The sequence below is a fragment of the Triticum aestivum genome, chromosome 7B (genome assembly GCF_018294505.1).
Source record: "Triticum aestivum cultivar Chinese Spring chromosome 7B, IWGSC CS RefSeq v2.1, whole genome shotgun sequence".
In the NCBI taxonomy this organism is placed as follows: domain Eukaryota; kingdom Viridiplantae; phylum Streptophyta; class Magnoliopsida; order Poales; family Poaceae; genus Triticum; species Triticum aestivum.
Window position 1 is genome coordinate 758,874,423 of NC_057813.1, and position 21,571 is coordinate 758,895,993.

The 21,571-nt window shown below is 44.3% G+C and overlaps 1 pseudogene; it reads left to right on the top strand.

Moving 5' to 3' along the window:
* The first annotated feature begins 7,973 nt into the window (after window positions 1-7,973).
* Window positions 7,974-21,175, top strand: LOC123162740 (uncharacterized; annotated as a pseudogene).
* The last annotated feature ends 396 nt before the right edge of the window (window positions 21,176-21,571 follow it).

Below are 21,571 nucleotides of genomic sequence, written 5' to 3' on the forward strand. Positions count from 1 at the left end.
CGGTCAAAGATTTGTTTTCAGCCGATTTTTTTTTAGATTTCGGCCTAATTTCGGCCATTTCGACTTGGGGCGAAAAGTCCCATTCAGCCAAAAAAAATAAACATTGGTCAAATTTCAGCCGTGCCGCCACCGTTGGGTTCTCCAACCGCCGGCAAATCTCGCTTCCCAGCAGCCATCCTAGCCATCGATGCAGGTATCCTTCCTCGTAACACTCACTCTAGTAACAGTCATGTCATGTCCCACGATTGGTGCAACAACACTGTTCTGACAGTGGAATTTTGTGAAAAAAGCACCATGGTATTCTAGGATTAGAGCCATGTGGAGTTACCAACTGGAACACAAATGACGCATCAGGATAATAGATAAGCAACATCACAGCTCACTATTTTGATGTAGGTAACTTGAACGGCCTGTTTAAAAACAGCTAGCTATAGTATTGTTACAGTTATTAAGTAGTAATCATGGTAAAAAAACTGTAGAATAGATTAAAACGGCCACAATATAATCCCATTAAAGGCGCCCCTGGTCATTCCTTTTCTCCATTGTTGAGCTTCCTATTGTCTTCCCCATCTTCACCAACCATTTGCCTTTTTTGTTCTTCCCCATCTTCACCAACCAACCACGAGAAAAGAGAGGTAGAAAAGCTGGGCGTCCTTTTAAATTTGTAGTGATAATAACATTCATCCACACAGTGCACGAAATATTAGGCTTTGTTTTGGCTCACTCATTGGCATGCTGCGGAAAGCTGTTTGAAACGCATGTGCCTTGAAGACTGCAGCACCACTGGCCGGCCACCAGCACGAGATCTAAAGCCGAGTATTGGTTTTTATAGTGTTGCTCCATAGGATGCTGCACCATCGATCTTATCTCGTCATGTATAATCTGCACTTGAACGTTAGCAGACAACAACGTTGGACGGAGCAAATAAACCAAGTGCAGAACGTAATATATTGGATGGAGTTAATTAGCTCGCTGCCAGGTTGAATTACTTAATTCAGCTCACACGCATATTGGTAGTCGATCCATCCACATGCAACAACACAAGAGCTAGATCACTACACAGTATGCACACAAGAGATAAAACAAACGATTGCTAGCTATGCAAATACTAAGAGTCTGTGATCCAACGACTGCTCCGCTAACTAGCTAGAGGTATGTCTCTTTCTGTTTCATTGGCTCTACTAGCTTTCTAGCAGAGATGAATATAGAGTTTCAACACACAACCTGGCAGAAATCAAGATCGTGCATTACTACATTCAAATAAGCAATCTGATTATGCATATGTTGAGTGCCTAGCTTGTTAGGATCACTCTGATGTACGGGTAAATGTTCGAATACAGATTACTATATAACTATCTCTCTACCTTACCAAACCTGCAGTACTGGTGCTGCTTGTCTTGGACTGGGAACGCCGAACCTTGAAGACCGTGATGCCACTGGTCATCCACCGGCCAGCGCGAGATCTGAAGCCACTGGTACGTATTTTGATGGTGGTGCTGCATGGCATGGGGCAGCGATTAGTATGCTTTTGTTTTGTTTTCACTGGACTGGATGCTTTAGCGATGTCACGCGCACACACAGGTTGATGCGCGTGCACGCGCCTTGATGACAGTGGCGCGAGAATTGAAGCCGGGTAGTATTTCTTCATGGAAATGCTTTACGCTGGCAGAGAGTAGCATTGTATGGAGTCAATTAACCAATTCTGGCTGCTTGTATGCATACATCGGTAGGTGATCCATCCACACGCATGCCCGAACCATGTTAAATAACCAAGTACTCCAAAACTTTCTTGTTCGATTTTTAGTGTAGCTCCATGTGATGCTATGCTTCACTGGCAAACATTAGATTAGCTCCATGGGATGGTTTACTGGCAGTGATAAGTGTAGCTCCATGGGATCCTATGCCTCTACTAGCTATAGCGCAGAGATGAATGTGGAGTTTTAACACACAACTGTCACATTATATACTTACTTTCTGCAAATAGCTAGCTGGATGCCTGGATATGCATATGACGAATGCCTATCTAGGTAGGATCCGAGGCTTTGTTTTGTTTCGCCCAATGGGAGGCTTTAGTGATGTCACTTGCCTGCGTGGTCAGCCACACACAGGTTGACGCGCCTTGAGGGTGGTCTCGTCCGCAAAATTGACAAATATGACCTCAGGACAAAAGTATTTCACCTAGCAAAAATGCTACACCTACCTAATGTCTTACGAAACTTTACGTAAATCCTTGCAAGTAATACCTAATATAAAACAGCCACGTCTCATTTTACGTAAGGTACGTAAAATCTTTTACGTAGGTGTAGCTTTGTCCTTCACCTAGCTGACCTTGTTGTGTAGCACACGACAGCTAGGCGCCACACTACACGGTGCAGCGTCTAAATGACATGCGCTACAGATCTGGTTGTGCAGCGCCTAGACAAAAGGTGTTGTACAGTGACTTAGCGTTTCTGAGACTGGTAATCCCGAGCGTGTCTAGAGCAACATAGAATAAGCTGGGGTTGGCTAGTCGCAGAAACGCCAAGTCTTTGTGCAACGTCTTTCGTCTAGGCGCTGCACTACCAGATATGTAACACTTGTTACTGAGGTGCTGCACCGTGTAATGTGGGCCTAGTTGTTGGATGCTACACAAAAATATCAGCTAGGTGAAATATTTTTCAAAAACAGTTCAGTTTATGAAATACTTCCATCTGGAGGTTAAATGTGTTCATTTTGCCTGTCTTGCCACCAGCACCGGATCTGAAGCTGCTGAGCACGTGTACTTTGACGGTGTTGCTCCATTGATGGGATGCTCAAGCAGACATCAGCGTTGGACGGAGCAAATTACGTTTTTTTTAGAAAAGAAGAAAGACCCACTACTAGGGAAAACCTTATAGCTAGAAGCTTAACACTAGTGCGGGTAAAAGGCACGCGCTACTGCTACTTGACAGTAGCGTGGGTCGAAGACGCGCGCTATAGGTAAGCCAATAGCAGTAGCACGTGCGCACCAAGCGACACAGCTACTAAGTGGTACCCACACTGCCCACCAGGCTAAGTATAGTAGCAGCGCGACCAACCAAAACGGCGCTACCCCTAAGACCATAGCAGTAGCACGCGTAGTGTGCCCACTGCTGCAACTATTGTTGCATTGTGCCACCACGTGGGCCCCAGTTAGCAGCAGCGAGGGACGCTGAGTCTGTGCCACCGCTATGGCACTTAGCAATAGCGCCTGTCCTAGACCCCGCTCCCCTCACTCACTCCCTCTGCCTCTCCCTCCTCCTGCCATCGTCGCCTTTGCCGCCTCATTGCCACTACCGTCCTCCCTCTTCTTCCTAGATCTATAAGTTGCCGCCCTCCTTCCACCTCCCCCCTCCCTCCTCTCTCCTTCGGCATCCTTCCTCTCCCTCCTTTGGGCACTATCCTACCTCCTCCTGCTCTCTCCTTTCTCCTCCCTCCTGCTTCCTCCCTGCACCCTCCACGTCAGGCCTCCCTCCTCCTCTCTCTCCTCCCTCCCTCCCTCCTCCGTGGGCCATCCTCCATCCTTCTCTCTCTTCTCCCTCCTACCTCCCTCTGTTCTTGTACAATGTAGGTTTTTTAATGTTTTTCAAATACAACAGAATGAAGAATGTAATTTTTTAGTAAATGTAGGGAATATAAGATATTTAGCATTGTACATTATTTCAATAGAATGGAAAGTTTTTAATAATGTAGATTATTCAAATAGAATAGAATCTTTTTAGTAATGTCGGGGCAAAAGACCCAATACCTTTAAATATTTAGTTATGCTTGCTATACAATATAAAATGTACTGCAAAAACTTAGGTATAGAAAATTTTCAATTACAGAAATATATTGGAATGCTATATGAGAAATTTTTAGGTATCAAATTTAGTAATAAAAATATTTTGTAAGAAATTTTCATATATGTTTTTATAGACGCGGTAGTAGTAGATGAGTAGATGTGTCAATATGAAGCTAGTTTTTCTTAAATGATAATTGATCTGCATAGAATTACAATATTAAACATCTTTGTATGTGTATGGACATCTTTATATCACAGGGAAAATCCGAGTAGCCTATGTTTTGCCAGTGTTCATTCATTTCCATTCCTGCAAATTTCAGGCCCTCGATATATCCTAGTAAAGGTCATGCCGGATTTTTCCGTGAATTTTAGCACGAATTTTGCTAGAATATGTAGGAAATATCGAGTGCCCTAGATTTTCCAGAAAGAGAATTCAACGAGAGTAAAAAAATCAGTGAAGGAGAGTGTCCATCATATATGACAGAAAAAGAATGCCAACTGTTGTCCATGGGGTCGCTTCTCCTTGTGCTAGACATTTGTTATGCACTAGGGAAAGGAGGAGTAACGACCATCACCAACGGTCAAAAACCCAGTGAGGGAGTGCCGAGCATATATGAGAGAGGACGAAGAATACCGACTATTTTCGTGGGGGCAGCTACTCTTTCATTCGAAGGTGCTAGACATTTTGGTGTAATACACTTTTGAATGAAAGTAGGAGCTACCATCACCGACGGTCGCAAAATGTCAAAGAGGAACAATCCCGATTGTTGTCGTGGGGGTTGCTTCTCCTTCGTTCCCGTGTGCTAGACATTTTGGTGTAATGCACTCAGGAATGAAGGAAGAAGCGACCATCAACGACGGTCGAATATATCAGAGAGGGAGTGCCCACCATATACACCAGGTGAGATGAGAGTATCAAGGACGACTCGATAGACCGAAAGTCAACCCGTGATGAATAATAATGTTGTGTTGTCGTGATTTCCTGGTAATTGCCGTCGATTTATGATTTTTTAATTTTGAACACAGGAAATGTTTGACGATGATAGGATCCCGGAGTGCGACTACTACTGCAATGACCGGGGGTTGTGCGACAGGGAGCCTTACCAGCAAAATGGTAGGCAACGATGAAGCTCGAAGAGACCTTCGATGTTTGTACGGTACGCAACGACAAGCATTTCATCGCAATTAACCATCACTTGTGCTTCTTTGCTTCAACGCGTAATTTCTGATTTTTTTTTTCAATTCCACTAGTTCATCCCGTGCCATGCAAGACCGTTTGTCTACAGAAGCTCGGTTTCCAAGACTTTGAGAATATGGAGACGCGGAGGGCTCACCTAAGGACTAAACGTGGTTATGCGTTTCTGGTTAAGCTATACAATGTGGTTAATCACTCCCATTTCGGTTGCTCTAATTGGGAAGCTCTTTGTAAGGCATATGGATTTGAGGAGAATATGCAAATAACATTTGATATTCGCCCTGAAGATGATGATATTGAAAATAATATCAACATATGGGTGGATGTGGATATGCCTCCAGTTTGCCTAAATGTGAGTTTGTCAAACTAATTTGATATGTTAAGTAATTTATATTATTTATTTAAAAATTTCTGGTGTTCATCGCTAGTAAACTTGTTTATTTATAATTGTCAGCTTATTTCTTATCTTCAAGAAATACTCGGAAGGTTGTAGACAGGACATACTACAGCTAAGGCTCCGAGCTTAATTGTGAGGAGAAATGTTATCTTGTCTCATTCATAGATGATGTTGAGTCCTTTAAGACCAATCACTCTATCAGCCCAAATTTTAGTGGATACGTGCCACTAGTCTATGAGTTGCATGTTGGTAACTTCATTGCCAAAAACTTGGTATGATTTTGTTAATTATGGTAACTTCATTGCATACATTCTTCTTAAGTAAACTACATTCCTAACTATATATGTTACTATTATGTTCTTCAACAGAAGCTCCCGAAGGAGGTTGTGTCTAACATGATGTTTACCGAAGGTCATATGCATATGGTTAGCTTACGATCAACTCCGCCGAAGGTTTACCACAGTGCATACTCGATTTCTTTAAAAGATGGAAGGCTCAATATCAAATAATGGAGCAAAGTACTGAATGTGCATAGGAAACTAATTGGAGACAACATGAATGTACATAAGCCGACTCTTCTTTGCGTTCCAAACCGACTTTGAGGAGGCTCTTTCTCCAAGAAACGACCCCAGGGCTCAACATATAAATAGAGGAGCAGGGCTAGCCCCCGAGGGACACCACGATTCACAAAGTCGTGTGCCGGTGCCCCCTCTCCCTCTAGTTCATCCTCCGTCCAAAATCTGTTGTGCCTGGCGAAGCCCTGCGGAAATAGTTCACCACCACCGTCACCATGTTGTCGTGCTGCCGGAACTCATCTACTACTTCGCCTCCCTTGCTGGATCGAGAAGGCTGGGACGTCATCAAGCTGAATGTGTGCTAAACGCGGAGGTGACGGGCGTTTGGTGCTTGATCGGTACGGATCGTGCAGTTGTACGACTACATCAACCGCGTTGATAAACGTTTCTGCTTAGCGATCTACAAGGGTATCTAAATACTCTCCCCTCTCTTAGCTATGCATCTCCATGGATACATCATGCGTAGAATTTTTTTGTTTTCCATGCAACATTTCCCAACAATTTTAACACGATCTTTTTCTGGATATAAATTTCATCACGCCCGAAGAAGGGCCCCAACCGACTTACGGGGTGCCCACTAGGCACCACCGTGTGCCGGGGGGCCTGGCGCGCCCTGGTGGACATTGGAGGTCGTGGGCCTCCATTTGCGTTGAAAATTCTACGCATGTATTCCGCAATAATTCTCCGTAAATTTGTAGCGCGTTTGGACTTCGTTTGATATGGATATTCTGCGAAACAAAAAACATGCAACAAACAGGAACTGACACTGTGCACTAGATCAATATGTTAGTCCCAAAAGTATAATATAAAATGTTTCCAGAAGTATGTGAAAGTTATATAATATTGGCATCAAACAATCAAAAATTATAGATACAACGGAGACGTATCACGCCGCTGCCAACACCGGCTAGTTTCGCAGAACTAGGCGTCTTTGCAGTGCGAGGGGGGCGAGACGAAGCGAGGAGGAGCAGGAAGTGGAGAAGGGGCAAATGGAGATGCGGGAAGGAAACAAACCGAACTACTAACGACGTCTAATGGCTGTCGGGACGGCTGGGAGTGCCACGTAGGCGAAAACAGGGCCCACCTATCATAAACTCACATACCGAAAAAGGCTTTCGCCCCACTTTATAAATAAAGCATACCACCACCACAACCAATGGATACAATAAGGCTCACACCCACACACACAGAAACCGAAACAGGACAAGTAGTACAGGGTTCTGCTGAGGGCAGAGCTCAACAAGCCCAAAAAACAAAAACAAAATCACAAAAACATAAACTCACTTAACAGAGCCATATCGTCCGATCAGTGGTTTTTGCAAACCGATTACACAAGACGTGGTGTTTTTTGCCAAAGAAATGTAACGTAGCGTTTTTTGCTAACCTATTCTTGAAAGTGGTGGATTCTGCGATTTACTCCAGGCAGTAGTGGTGGAGTTGCAAGGTAGCATCACTGGATGCCCCTCCATAGTGGTCTCTTATCGCATCAATAGGGGTGTTGCAACACAATCGGCGGTGGCGGCCCGAGTTGAGGGAGATGCACTAGTGTGTCCTGAGAAGCACACACGCAACAACCCTTGCAGCAGCAGTGTTGTTCCAATGTAGCAGCATTGGATGCCCCGCCACACCAGTCTCCACTTGCAGCACCGGTGGATTTGCAATGCAGCACGACGGTGGCGGCCGCCAGAGTTCAGAGATATGCCCTGGCGCACGTCCCAATGAGCACGCACGCAGCAGCTGTGTTTTTGCACGCCCCTGAGCTCCTTGCCGCAGCGGAGCAGCACTGACGTCTCGTTGCAGTGTGGACCATCCCATTGGCAACACGCAAGACCTCGATAAATCAAGTTACAGAGAGAGATAGAGAGAGAGCTGCAGCGCCGTGGTGGAATCTGTCCAATGAAAATGAAGGTGGAGCTCGGAGGATAAGGATACAGTCACTCGTGGAGAGATATTTGGGTGGTGGGGTGCATGGTGGAATCTGTCCAATGAAAATGAAGGTGGAGTTGGACATGCATGACGCCCTTTTTTACAGTGCAACTGACGGATGCTTAGCCGTACATTGTTAGGCTGCACCTGTCATTAAACATATTCATACCCACATGACTAAGCTCTCATCAGGCGTGTAAGCTATTGATGTTTGGACGCAGATCTCTATCTCACACCCCCACAAGGCCACAACCCCTCACCCACCCAGCTTACACTGCTTCGAAACACTAGCTAAGCGGCAGCAAAGCTTTGGTCTGCAGCCAGGTAATCGCCACTGAATTTTCTTTTCAACACTAGCTATTTGCTTGCCCGTGTTTAATTAGGCTGCATGCAAAAATTGTCTCTCCTCTCCTGTTCTCTCTCTCCTCCGCCGGCATCACCGGCCGGAGAAGGCTGTGTCTGTAGGTTTTGTTTTTTTGTTTCTTGTGTGAACAAATCAGATCTGTCGTCACTCCTTGTTCGTTTTGCGAGCTGGTCTGCGGTATGGTTTGCCGGAGCTCCGGTCGCGGAATAAGCTGGGTGTGCTCGGTCTGAAATTGGTTGTTCATCTGGCTATTGGCCACCGTGGTGCTTGAGGCAACGTCTTGGACGAGCGGAGATCTCAGAAGTGCCATTCGGGAACGACCTTATCATCGTCCATATTCTTCGAGGAGCTACACCGCCCGCTGAAAGGTGGTCGATGGGCGGTCTCTTCCGTCGACGAGGAGCAACGCTGCCCGCTAGAAAGCGGTCGATAGGCGGCCTCCTCTGACTCATCCGTGATTTCTCTGGCTGAAGGGCACAGGCTTACCTTTTACTCCCGGCCAAGAAGCCTGAAAGGAGGGAGCCAGTTCTGCTTCCGATCGCGTTTTTTATTTCTTTGCTCGAGGTCTTATCTACAAAGTCAACGGACTTGCTTGTAGTTTCATGTTACTTTTGGGTCCGGTTGTAATATGTACTACATTCACTATTCACCAAATAAAATCTTCAGTAAATGGGAAGTTAATTTGTTCTAGCTAGTGACCTCATAAGTAACGGAACTGATCTTGTTTCAACTAGGATAAGTACTGTGGAGCATAACCAGAGTGCAAATAAATCTACGAGCTAGTATGAGTATCACAAAAGGTGACCTGGAATGCATGCTATTTGATGAAGACGCAGAACCACAGGCCCTGCCACTCTCTCTTTTGGAGGAAACCACGGATAATTTCTCTGATGAGATGCAAATTGGAATTGGTGCCTTCGCGGTGGTTTATAAGGTACACTCAAAGCTCTCTCAGTCTACTAACTCTGAATATATCTGAAACTAAAACTCAACTCTTACTCATTCATGATCTGCCGCTGCAGGCAAGACTTCATAACAGTGTCATCGCTGTAAAGAGGTTGTCTAAGGCGTACATGTTTGAGAAAGAATTCCACCGAGAGGTGGAATGTCTCATGATGGTGAAGCACAAAAATGTCGTACGTTTTCTATGATATTGTGTCGACACACAAGGGAGTATGGCAAGATACCGAGGTAAGTTTGTTATGGCAGATGTGCAACAAAGGTTGCTCTGCTTCGAATATCTACATAAAGGAAGTCTTGAGAATTATATAACAGGTATGTTAATGTTTCCATCTTAATTTTCTGTACTGGATATTACTTGGTTGGTTCAAACCTACTTAAGCATATAGCTGAAATAAAACATCATGTAATATAAGGTATCTTGGTTGGTTAAACCTACTAATTATCTGAAATGTATACTAAATGAAGTCCCATTTCTCATCTGCCATTTGTAGATCCATCCAGCGGGCTTGACTGGAGAACCCGCTACAATATAATTAAGGGCATCTGTGAGGGGTTATGTTATCTTCACCAAAAAAGAATTCTCCACTTGGATCTAAAACCAGCGAACATATTGTTGGACAACGATATGATGCCGAAAATTACTGATTTCGGACTATCAAGGTGTTTTGATGATGACCAAACAAGTGTCATTACTAGAGACATAGGCGGAACGATGTAAGCAACTTAAGCCTGTTAAAAGCTGAATCACTTTACATATTCAGCTATAATGTATTTTATATTGCACTCAATTTCATATGCTAATTGATTAGACAATATGTATTTTCAGTGGATATTTGGCACCAGAGTTCTCCAACTATGAAATCACAAATAAGTTTGACTAATACAGTCTTGGTGTTATTATTATAGAGACGTTGACTGGAAGCAAGGGCTATCAAGCTGTTGAGGAAGTGAGAACGATTTATATATGTAGTCACTCCAAGTGAAAATTTTCAACAGCAATCTTACACCCTCCAATCCAAAATAATTGTCGCAGATTTGAATCAAGATTGAACTAGCCTTAGTTCAGAACTGCGGCACTTATTATAGATCAGAGGGATTATGCATTAATATTCAGTTTTCACTCAAAAAGGCTGATCGATTTGATATAGTGTTCATGATTCCAATTTTCTAGGTTCTTGAAGGTTGGAGTTATCATATATTGGATATATCACAGCGTGCACAAATACAGGTATGCGCTGAGATTGCGATTGAGTGCACTGAGGCCGACCCAACCAAAAGACCAGCAAGTATGAATCATATAATTGAGAGGCTTTTAGAAACAGAATTTAGTACGCATGTAATCCCAGAAGTTGGGACAAGCGAGCTGCTTCTCCTTCACCAGTCCACGCTTTGCTTTCCCTTCAAGCCCAACAAGGTTGTCATGTGTCCGCTGCAGCTAACAAACAACACTGATAAACACGTTGCATTTAGGCTTATGGAAAAGAGCATTAAGTCCTCCTTCCTATTACTGCCAATGTATGGCCTTGTGCCGCCTAACACCCCTTACACTCTCATTGTGACAACACAAGTGAACGAAGAACGACCACAAAAGTATATCATAGATGTGATCCTGCAGAGTGCAACATTAACATTAGGGGATGATGAACATATAAACACTTTACGAAGCCAGCCAGACAATTTTTTCCAAGAGATGGGGAATGCAGTGCAAGAGGTGAAACTGAAAGCAACTTATACTCTGCCAGGACACATCACAACATCATTTTCTAAGGTAACATATTACTATATCAGTATAAATATGATGAACTAGCCAGGTGACCCGCACATCTGGACAGTTTGTCTTAATAGTTGTTGCATGTAACTTAATACACACCATTTAAAGCCAGCGATCCGAATCTTCATGCAGATGAATGGTGATGTCGTTGGGGGGTGGAGCACCTAGGTGCTCCAATGTAATTCCCGTATGTACTGGCATAATTTTATTTTAACATAAGTGTATTAAATACCTACTGTATACATACAAAAATATTGAAAATATTATGACAACTAGAAGTACACCATGCAAATATATTATTTGCCATTGTTTCTCAAGCACTTTGTTTCACCATGAAAATTCTTAGTTAATGCAGTTCATCGTCACATTACCAATGACATGCCATTCAAAATATACAAATAAATGTTCAGAAGTGCATCTTGAGGGAACATTATAGGACTTCAGTATTTCTATCAAGTGATCAGGTGGAAACCAATCAAAGATGAGCAAATCTCCGCCATTCTTGTTATCACAATTAATATTTACCATCCTTTGTACTACTTTAGTTATGTATATTATGGAAGATGGATAGATAATGATTGCTCTCACTTAGATTGGAAGGTTGATACTCTACTGTAAATGTTACTTCACCTTTTCTGTTTATTTTAACATGCATTTTGTGCTGGTGGTTCTTGACTGTGCTTACACGCATGCACGAATGGTCATATATTTTGCAGCCAATGTCGCCCACAATCAAGGTATGAATTCTATCTTCTCTTTCTGGTTTATGATTTTTGTGCCGTAAAACTCTAAGGAGATCCTCGGCCAGATGTTAACGTGTTGCTGAATCAGATAGTATGCAAGGTAGAATTCTTCCACATGTATTCCTTGGACATAAACCAGGCCAAGCAATGGTGAGTGCAGTCTTTCTACATAGAACATCTATATGCATTAACATGGAGAAGTCAAGATGAATTGTATTTTCTTGATGGATATTCATCTAGCATCTCCAACTCATATTTATGAAAAGAAATTAAGTGAAATTTTGATTGATATTTCAAAATGTGAAGAAACCATGCTCTCCAGTGTTATGTAGCTCCGGAATGAACCCCTGACAAGTCCGTAGTTTCATTGGGCATGGGACCTTATTTGTGACTGAGGCACTGAGCACACGGATGGAATTAGTCTTTTTTTCTTGTTTAAGCATATGGCATGTTTCACGTATATTCTTTGTGCTTATAAATTCATGATTTATTTGTGGCAGGATAATAGTGGGAGATGAGAATGGAAATGTTGGTATTTGGGACTACCAGACACAGGCACGTACTAGTGTTGTTTTCTATGATAAAGATTATTGATGCCTATCGGTGCGGATATATGCCATGCTTTCGTCTCCATTGACTAATATTAGTTCCTTTATGCTGTCAGAGAAAAGTGGATTCAATTAAAGTCAAAACAAGCTATGCAAGGTCCCGCCTGACTGCAGTTAGCTGCGTTAAATTTATTTCAAGAAAGCAATGGATTGTTGCTGTAACAAAAAATTGTATCCATGTTTACAACTATGAAAAGATGAAAAAGATCACAAGTTTCAGAATTGGTAGTGACCATGAAGAATTAGTGTCACTGGCCGTTCATCCAACCAGGCCATATTTGCTGTCAGCGGGTAGATACATTAAACTTTGGGACTGGGACAAGGGCTGGGAGTGCATACAGACATATGAATATGAAGATATCGGGACAATTGTCACATTTAACCCAAATGACATTTTTGCTAGTGCTTCAACGAGTTTACAGATAGATTATTACACAGATAGCAAATATGGCGGCATGGGCGATGTTTCAACGAGTTTAAAGGGTGACTACACTGTGAAGGTCTCTCTCTCTCTCTCTCTCTCTCTCTCACTCTCACTCTCTCTCTCTCTCTCTCTCTCCCCCCATAATTTGCAAGATGAAGACAAGTATTGTTGCTTGACCTTTGATGTTCTCTGATTCTTATCTCTTATACGATTGGTGTGCAGGTTTGGGGTTTTGATTCTCCCAAATCGATATACACTCTGTCTGGGCACTCAAAACAAGTGAACTGCCTGGATTTCTTCATATGTCACGATCACGAGTTTTTAGCTACAGGCTCAGATGATAAGACTACAAAGGTCTGTCATTCTCATGGAAGAACATGCTAATGTAGTACATGTATATATTAATATATAGCAGTTTTCATAATGTGCGCCTGATTGTTTTTCCAAATCAGATATGGTATTTGCAGGACAAGATATGTGCATATACACTTGAAGCTTTCGTATCACCTGTAACATCAGTTCTGTACCAACCCAATCGTCAGACTCTAATTACAGGTTCAGAAGATGGCGCTATTTGTTTGTGGAGCACAACAGATTGCAGGTAATTTGAAATGTATTAACTATATCTGGCGTACTTCTGAAGCACACACATTAGACAAGACAACCATTTGCTTATATAGGCGCTAGTTAGTCAACAATTGTTGTTGAACCAAATGTACTACTCCCTCCGTCTCATAATGTAAGACGTTTTTTGACATTACACTAGTGTGAAAAAATATCTTACATTATGGAACGGAGGGAGTAGATCATACATGGATTTCCATTCTACTATCTGATAAAAGAAATTCCCATAGAATGTACTCATGCCCACCCACGCTTAAGGGGATAATCAAGATTGGTTGTGTTGGAGCTGTCTACCACCTCGCGTGTGCGATGGGAAGGTATATTTTCATGTTTTTCTGTACTGTGTAATAATGTATATTTCCATGCTTCCTATTTATTTATGCCAAACTTATTATAATATTATATGGGTACGTACCTAATATATATCAGGGTTGTCATTGGGAAAGAAAACTCAATAGCAATTATGGATATCGATAGTGAGCAGTCAACAGATTATAGTGAGGAACAGTTAAGTGCAGATACGAGTCAATATACTGGAGACACAACGCCTAAGGTGAGATTATCAAATCTTTCTAGATGGAAGTGAGTTTGTTAACTAAATTCTATGTTTTCTACTTTGCATTTAATCTCTCGAAAGTTGAGAGCATATTTACTTCGTTGCATTGTCTAGTTTTAGGTTCTTTCCGCAATGTAGTCTTACTTTGCAAAAAAAAGGGAAGGTTTCCCGCAAGTGCTAATCAAAATAATCCTTCCGTTCCAAAATAAGTCACTCGTCTTTGTACTAACTTTGTACAAAGTTAGTACTCCCTCCGTCCCATAATATAAGACATTTTTTGACACTACATAATGTCAAATAAAGTCTTACATTATGGGACAGAGGGAGTACAAAGTTGAGTCACTTATTTTGGGACAAAGTTAGTACAAAGTTGAGTCACTTATTTTGAGACGGAGGGAGTAGATTAAAATGTAGTCCTCAATTAATCCAGTGAGTTATGTGTGCATGCAGATGGAGATGATTTCCGAAGCAAACCATGTGTCACTGGAACATATGGAATCCGAGCCACGCCATGCGTCATTGGAAGAGACCGAATCCAAACAATACCATCTGCCATTACAACATTTGAAGGACATCACAAATAACTTCTGTAATGAGAGAGTACTTGGTAGAGGTGGTTTTGGTGTGGTATATAAGGTAAGATCAAACCATATATGTTTATGATTTCTCAAGTATGTAACCATACTTAACCCAAAAACCCATACATACATATTACTAAGAGACATAAAACAGGGAGTGCTACAAAATGGGACAGTGGTTGCGGTAAAGAAGTTTGTGCAGGCAGAACCCAGCTCACAGAAGCAATTTGAGAACGAGGCTAATCTTCTTATGAAACTGGAGCACCCAAATATAGTGCGACTTCTAGGCTACTGCAGTGAAACACAACATTTGCATACGCCTCACGAAGGAAAATATGTTTTTGCTGAGAACACTGAAAGTTTGCTTTGCTTGGAATTCTTGCCCAATGGATGTCTTGATAAGTATATTTCAGGTATGAGATTTAGATAAGGACCAAATCTTGCTTCCCTAAAATTTTGAGGTAATAGCACCAGGAGTCTCACAACTTGTCCTGGATGTGACGATTTGGTCCCAATCTTGCAAAAGGCAACTATTGAGTCCCACAACTAGCATCCAATGTGCAAATCTGGTCCCAGCCAATCGTAGCACGACAAGTGGCGCCTAGTCAGCACAGCCGGTCAGCGCCGCACTTTTTGCAATTACCCCCCTCGCCTTAGCACAAAATAACCCGCACTACACCTTACAAAGCACGCTGTCGACTGCCGACCGTCCGTCAGACAGCGCAGGGGCCACTGCTGCTCCTTCCCTGGTGCTGTTCCTTCCACGACGCCGCGGGAGTTGGTTATTTTCCTACCCAATCATCGTCCTCGTCCCACTCGCCGCAGACGACGCTGCGCACGAACTCCATGAAGGGCGGCCAGTGCTCCGGCGAGAAGAACTCGGCCCCCATCCGCCTTTAGGTGAAGAAGGTCGGCCTCATCCGCTCCGCGGTGACGATGTTGCTCTTGATCCGCGGGAAGCTGCTGGTGTGCGTCATCACCAGCGACGCGTTCTCGCCGGTGATGCGCGCGCCGTGCCGCCGGCACGCTTCTTGATCTGCACCAGCAGCTTGTCCGGGCTGGACCCCGTGTTCCGCTGCTGCTTGTTCATGCACACGTCCATGCCGGGCCGATGAACGTGTGCATGAACGGCACCTTGGCCGAGAGCTCCACCGGCTTGCTGCCGAACACGCGGCTCGCCATGCCGAGGACGCGGTCGCCGTGCTGACGAGCTTCCCGGCGTACCAGGAGAGGAAGAAGTCGCCGTAGGGGCTGTCGCACGAGCCGTGGTCGCGGAAGAACTCGCTCGAGTCCGGCGACTCGTTGTACCGCGGCACGTCGTGCGGGCCGGCGAGGCCCCACATCGGGTTGCCCAGCGCCTCCCCGTGCTGCCTCAGCTGCGACAGCATGTACTTGTCGTAGCACTGGAACTCGCCCACGCCGATGAACTGGGTCACGTCGCTCCCCGGCGGGTACGACGGGTACCGGAGCTCGCCGTTCGGCCCCAGCCCCACCGTCACGTCCTGAGCACCATCAATCGGCCCTAGTTTAATGAACAAAATGCAGGACAAAAATGGAGGCATTGGTATGGCATCTTTAGTTAGTTACGCACGGCGATGGTGGACTCGAAAAGGTTATCGAAGGCGTCGACGAAGCTGCGGAAGAAGGCCTCGTAGCGCTGGAGGTGGGCATTCCGGCGAGCACGGGGAGCTCGTCGACGGCGAAGGAGAGGCAGTCCTCGTGGCGCCCGCCGGCGCCGTCGGTGAAGAGGATGTCGCGGTCCTTGGCGGCGGCGGCGCCGACCCAGGACGGGAGCTTGGGGGCGCTGCCGCCCGGCGAACCGTGGATGCGGAGGGAGACGCGGAGGAGACGCGGAGGCTGAGGCCCTCGTCGCGGGCAATATCGGCCACGGCGCGGTACCCGGCCCACGAGAACTTGTCCGGCGACTCCGGCTGCACCACGGACCAGAACACCTGCAGCTCCACGCCGTCCACGCCCATGAGCTTCACGGCGCGCATCCCGGCCTCGATGCCCCTGGCGGTGTTCACCGTCGCGCCGTCCGTCACCGAGTTGATCGGCAGGCGCACGAACAGCCGCACCGCGCCCACGTCCTCCACCTGACAGCATGCACATAGCGTTTGAACCGTCAAAAATAATTCGCGCCTTAATTAGTTGAAGCCCATTCTGCAATTAAGCACCACCACCCACCACATTGTGGCTGTTCTTGCTGCCGCCGCCGACGGCCTGGCCGGAGAAGCAGAGATGGAGCAGAGGGGGGAGTGGGTGGAGCAGAGAGAAGAGAGGAGAGGAGAGGAGGGGAGGGGAGGCGGGTTCATTAGTGCTAAGGCCAGGGGGGGAATTGCAAAAAGTTTTGCGCTGACCGGCTCTGCTGACTAGGCTCCACTTGTCGTGGTCTGATTGGCCAGGACTAAATTTGCACATTGGATGCAAGTTGTGGGATGCAATAGTTTGCTTTTGCAAGTTTTGGACTAGATCATCACATCCTGGACAAGTTCGAGGACTCCCGGTGCTATTACCTCTAAAATTTTCAACTTTATTTGGGATTGCTAGTTCCATGGTTTGCTCATTGCTCATAAAAACTGTGTTCTTATGAATCACAAAGGAGAATATACATAGAAAATTCTGCAGTAACTCTATGCATAGAGCAGAAAAACAATATTTTTCAAGATAACTTATATAAAATGCTCATCTTATATTTGTAAATGCAGATGAATTTTCTAAACATGATTGGCGCACACGGTGGAATATAATTGAGGGTGTTTGCCTTGGTCTACGGTACCTTCATGAGCAATCTGATGGTCCCATCGTTCACTTGGACATAAAACCTGCGAACATATTGCTTGATGAAAATATGTTACCAAAAATTGCAGACTTTGGTCTGTCAAGACTATTTGATAAAAAACTAACTATTTCGACTAAACATACTATTGGAACACTGTAAGTGAGCGCCTGCTGATAATCAATTGCTTTTTTGGTAATCAACAGAATTTATTTTCTTTACATTTATCCTAACATTACTTCATAATCGTGTTACAATGCAGAGGTTACATCTCACCAGAATACTTTCGAGGTATAATCACGCCTAAGTCCGACATATTCAGTTTGGGTGTAGTAATCTTGGAGGTAATTACGGGACACAGGAACTATCCGTATGATATTAGAAGATCCTCCGAGGACTTCATCCAGACTGTAAGACATACTAATTTGTACACTAAAGATGGAGGCCCCTTTCATTGAGGCCATGTGACAATTTACCATTGTATAGTAATATTCCAGATTTTGTTTTGATGTTCACAGGAACTTCAAAAATGGAGAACTGTGCTGCGGGAAGAACCAACATTGAAATCAGTAGATAAAGATTGCGAACAAATAAAAAGATGCATTCAGATAGGTTTAATCTGCGTGAACCTTGAGCAGACAAAAAGACCTACAATGAAGGAAATTATCAATATGCTTCAAGGGGTGGAAAGTATGGATCAGTACATTAGCAATGAGGTAACATCATCCACAACCCATGTACCAGGGTATTACATAAAAAAGGGCAGCCCAGTGCAAGTATCTTTCGCTTGTGCCGGGCCCGGGGAAGAGCCACACTTCCCTAGATAGTACAAAGCTACATAGCATGCATATAATTATTTTGATCTCGTATGACACTTTGTTACTTAGATTCCTTTTGAAAAGAAATTTCTTCGCCTACCAATAACTAGCTATGGCACTGCACAGACGCCGCCGCTCCTCCTTCAGCAAGCTCCAGCCCAACACAGCCGTGACGCCCGCTGGAGCACATGGCAGGCTCGCTGCGTTGGGTGTCCGTCCTTTGGGGATCGGGAGCCTGCTGCCTGCTTCCTGCCCGAGGAGCACGTGTCCAGCTCGATGAACATGTGCACGCGCCGTGCTCGTCCAGTTCAAGGAGCACGCGACCGCTGTACTCCCGTCCACGCGAGCTAGCTAGCTATGCTGGATGGTTGGTGTTTGGCCCGTGCATTGCGCCCCACGCGAGCTAGCTAGCTCCGGCGGATGGTGGCTAGACCTCCCCTTGAACGCGCTCTGCTCGCCGCACTCTGCATTTGCTTTGCTCGTCACGTTCACTGCATGTTCGTAGAAATGTCGGGGCGTACACATCCCAAATGGGTAGCACCGTTGGGTACAAGACTCATGTCCGTTTGTCCGCTGTCCATTTTGCCGACCCAAACGGACAAAACACGGACAAAAGTTGACAAGATTTGTGCCACCCAGTTGAGTTGCCCTTAATCCTTATTTTTCCAGTTGGGAGGAAAGAGAGGAGAAGGAGACCATGCATGAGTAGAGAGAGAAAAGTGAGGAGGGCCACGTGGGGGCTTTTCTTTGTCACAAGTGCTAAAGTGCATGTTCGGACACTCACAAAGCTCCCCCAAAGACGGTTTCAATTTGGGGAAGATGGACGTCCGGACCGCTCCGCGGACCAATAGGGGTCCTTATTGGATGAAAATATTTGACAAAAATGATCTGGACACCACAAGTAGGACATATACCGGAGTCTTGTGGGTGATGCCCTAAGTGAATTTTCTCATCATTTCTCTAGTAATAATTTAACTAAAATTGCTTCCGCTATTTGAAATTTTTGGGAGAAGAATTGGATTTTGGGCAAAGTTCATGGTCGAAAATTAAATTATTTTTCTTAGTTTTTGATTAGCGCACTCTGCATCAGCAATTGAAGCTAACAGTTTCTTAGTACTTACACCAAAGTGGTTCTCAATAGCTATCATTTCAAACTATGTGCACTTATGTCATGTAAAATGTTTAGGTTACATACTTTCATAGGTAGTTAGGTTGGACTGCAAAGATCTACTATATCATAAACTATTTGTCAAATTTGCATTTGAAGATCATGTTGATCTTCAAAACAACAGCTCTCTTGACGAGCTGAGAGTATACATCAAAATATAACCATCAATCTGGTCCATTCTTCAGCTATCATGCCATGACATCCAGGAGGAGGAATAGTTTATCTAAGGAGATTGACACGACTTCGATCGTTTTGTCTTACTGGTATGCCACTTTAACGCCTTCCTACTGTGATATGTTCCTAGTTAATATAAGTTTACTTATGTTGCATTCCTGCCTGTGCTCCTTGCAAATGGTGTTTATGTGGACAACTGGCTTTGCATGCTTTTGATTTGTTTGTCGGCTCTCGTACGCCACATATCTGAAGAAATATGCAGTACCATGGGCCTGGTTTCAGGAAAAGGATAGAGTTTTCCGGAGTTTATGTAACTTTATCACCATATTTTAAGTACAGTGTGAGTACGGATAACCAATGACTATCTCCATTCGAAAATATAAAACGTTTTGGTAGCCTAAACAGGGCACGCGATGGGAGGTGTTCTTGATTCACATCTATTTGCGCCGTACACAAGCACGATTAATGTAAGGGCTGGTGTTGTACTTTTGTTTTATTGCTAGCTAGATGGGTTAGATGGACCCAGTATGACTGTAAATCATTTACTATAGATTAGTCATGTCTCATTTTTTATTGTGGGGAATAGGTTAGTCATGTCGGTTTGCAAGTTTTGCTTGTGATGTCCAAGGTTCATAAGTTATATGTTTTTTGCTTGTTTATTCAAAGGGGTAAACAAACAAACCAAGAGCGAGGGAGAGGATGTATTTCTCTCTGTAATTCCTTTGTTTCTTCAAAAGCAGAGGAAGGAACAAAAAAACAAATGGTTTGACCCCGCACACTCACGACTGCTCTTCCATTCAGGTTTACTTTGTAGTAGTAGTTTGTCACCGGTGTGCAACAGAAGTACTATCTTTGTTCCTAAATTTAAAACAGCTTTGGCAGTTTAAAGGCTGTAGGAGACTAGCTTGCAACCAGAGAGGGATTCATTTCTTGCTGAACAGTGAATGTTTGGCCAAATTGCTTCTGTCTTGTTTAGTGGAAGTTTGCCAGATGGATGCAGACGCACTGAGTAGTTCGGGTTAAAAACCATATAACATGTGCTTCATTCACCTCACCGTATTCTATGGCCATATCATTCATATCCCAATTATCCATATCATTCATATTATTGTTCGGGTTAATAATTCACGCTGCATGCTGTTTAAACTCTTTCAGATGAGAAGGCAGCGGTTTGCTCACTTGATACTTTGGAGCATACAGTCTGGCAGCTTCTGCAAGCCCTCGGGCTCAGGACGGTTCACGTACGCCGTCGTAACCCTTCAGCCATTGGAGGGAGGTCGTGTTTCAGTAGCTCCTATGTTTACTTCAGAAAAATATGTGGTTTCTCGCCACAACATGGGATGCCCCTGCCTTTTTCCTGGTACTGATATAGAACTTGCTTTCGGTAGGACTGGCCTTTTGCTCGTCAGTACTTGGCCTCGGTACTGATGTAGGCTATTTTTCTTGTCAGTACTCGGCCAAGATACTGATGTATAACTTGCTTTTGGTTGGGCATGCCTTTTGCTCGTCAATACCTGGCCATGGTACTGATGTAGAACTTGCTTTTGGTGGGACATGTCTTTTTCTCGTCAATACCCGGCCACAGTATCGATGTAGGCCCTTCTCCTCATGCCAAGTTACTGATGTAGAACTTGATTTTGCCACATCCTTGAGGCCGGTGAGATAGAACGAATCAAGCTCCCTCATAAGGCGCAAGACTAACTTATTTGCCGCTTATTTTGAATTGCTTGCACTAACATATATCAGTACAAACTTGTTTTTTCTCATCACAAAATCAATCTCATGATTGGACCATATAACTTACCATCAAATCCAGCAGTTGGTGCGAAGATCAACATGTACCTTCAAACCCAACAGTTGGTGTGAGGATCAACATGTAGATGAAGTTTGGCGTGCTCCCGCGATGGAGAAATTGATGTGGTGATGGTTGCGGAGGGAAGGGTGGTGTGTGTGTGTGTAGAGCTAGTGATGATGAGAGCCTCTGCGTGCTTTCGCGTCGGCTAGACGTGGAAAAGAGTTGTGAGAGCCTGCTGGCGGCGTGCGTGTAGGTTTAACTAGCACATATGCCCGTGCGTTGCAACGGGAGATAAAATAGTATGCATTTAAAGTCAGTGAGAATTATATGTG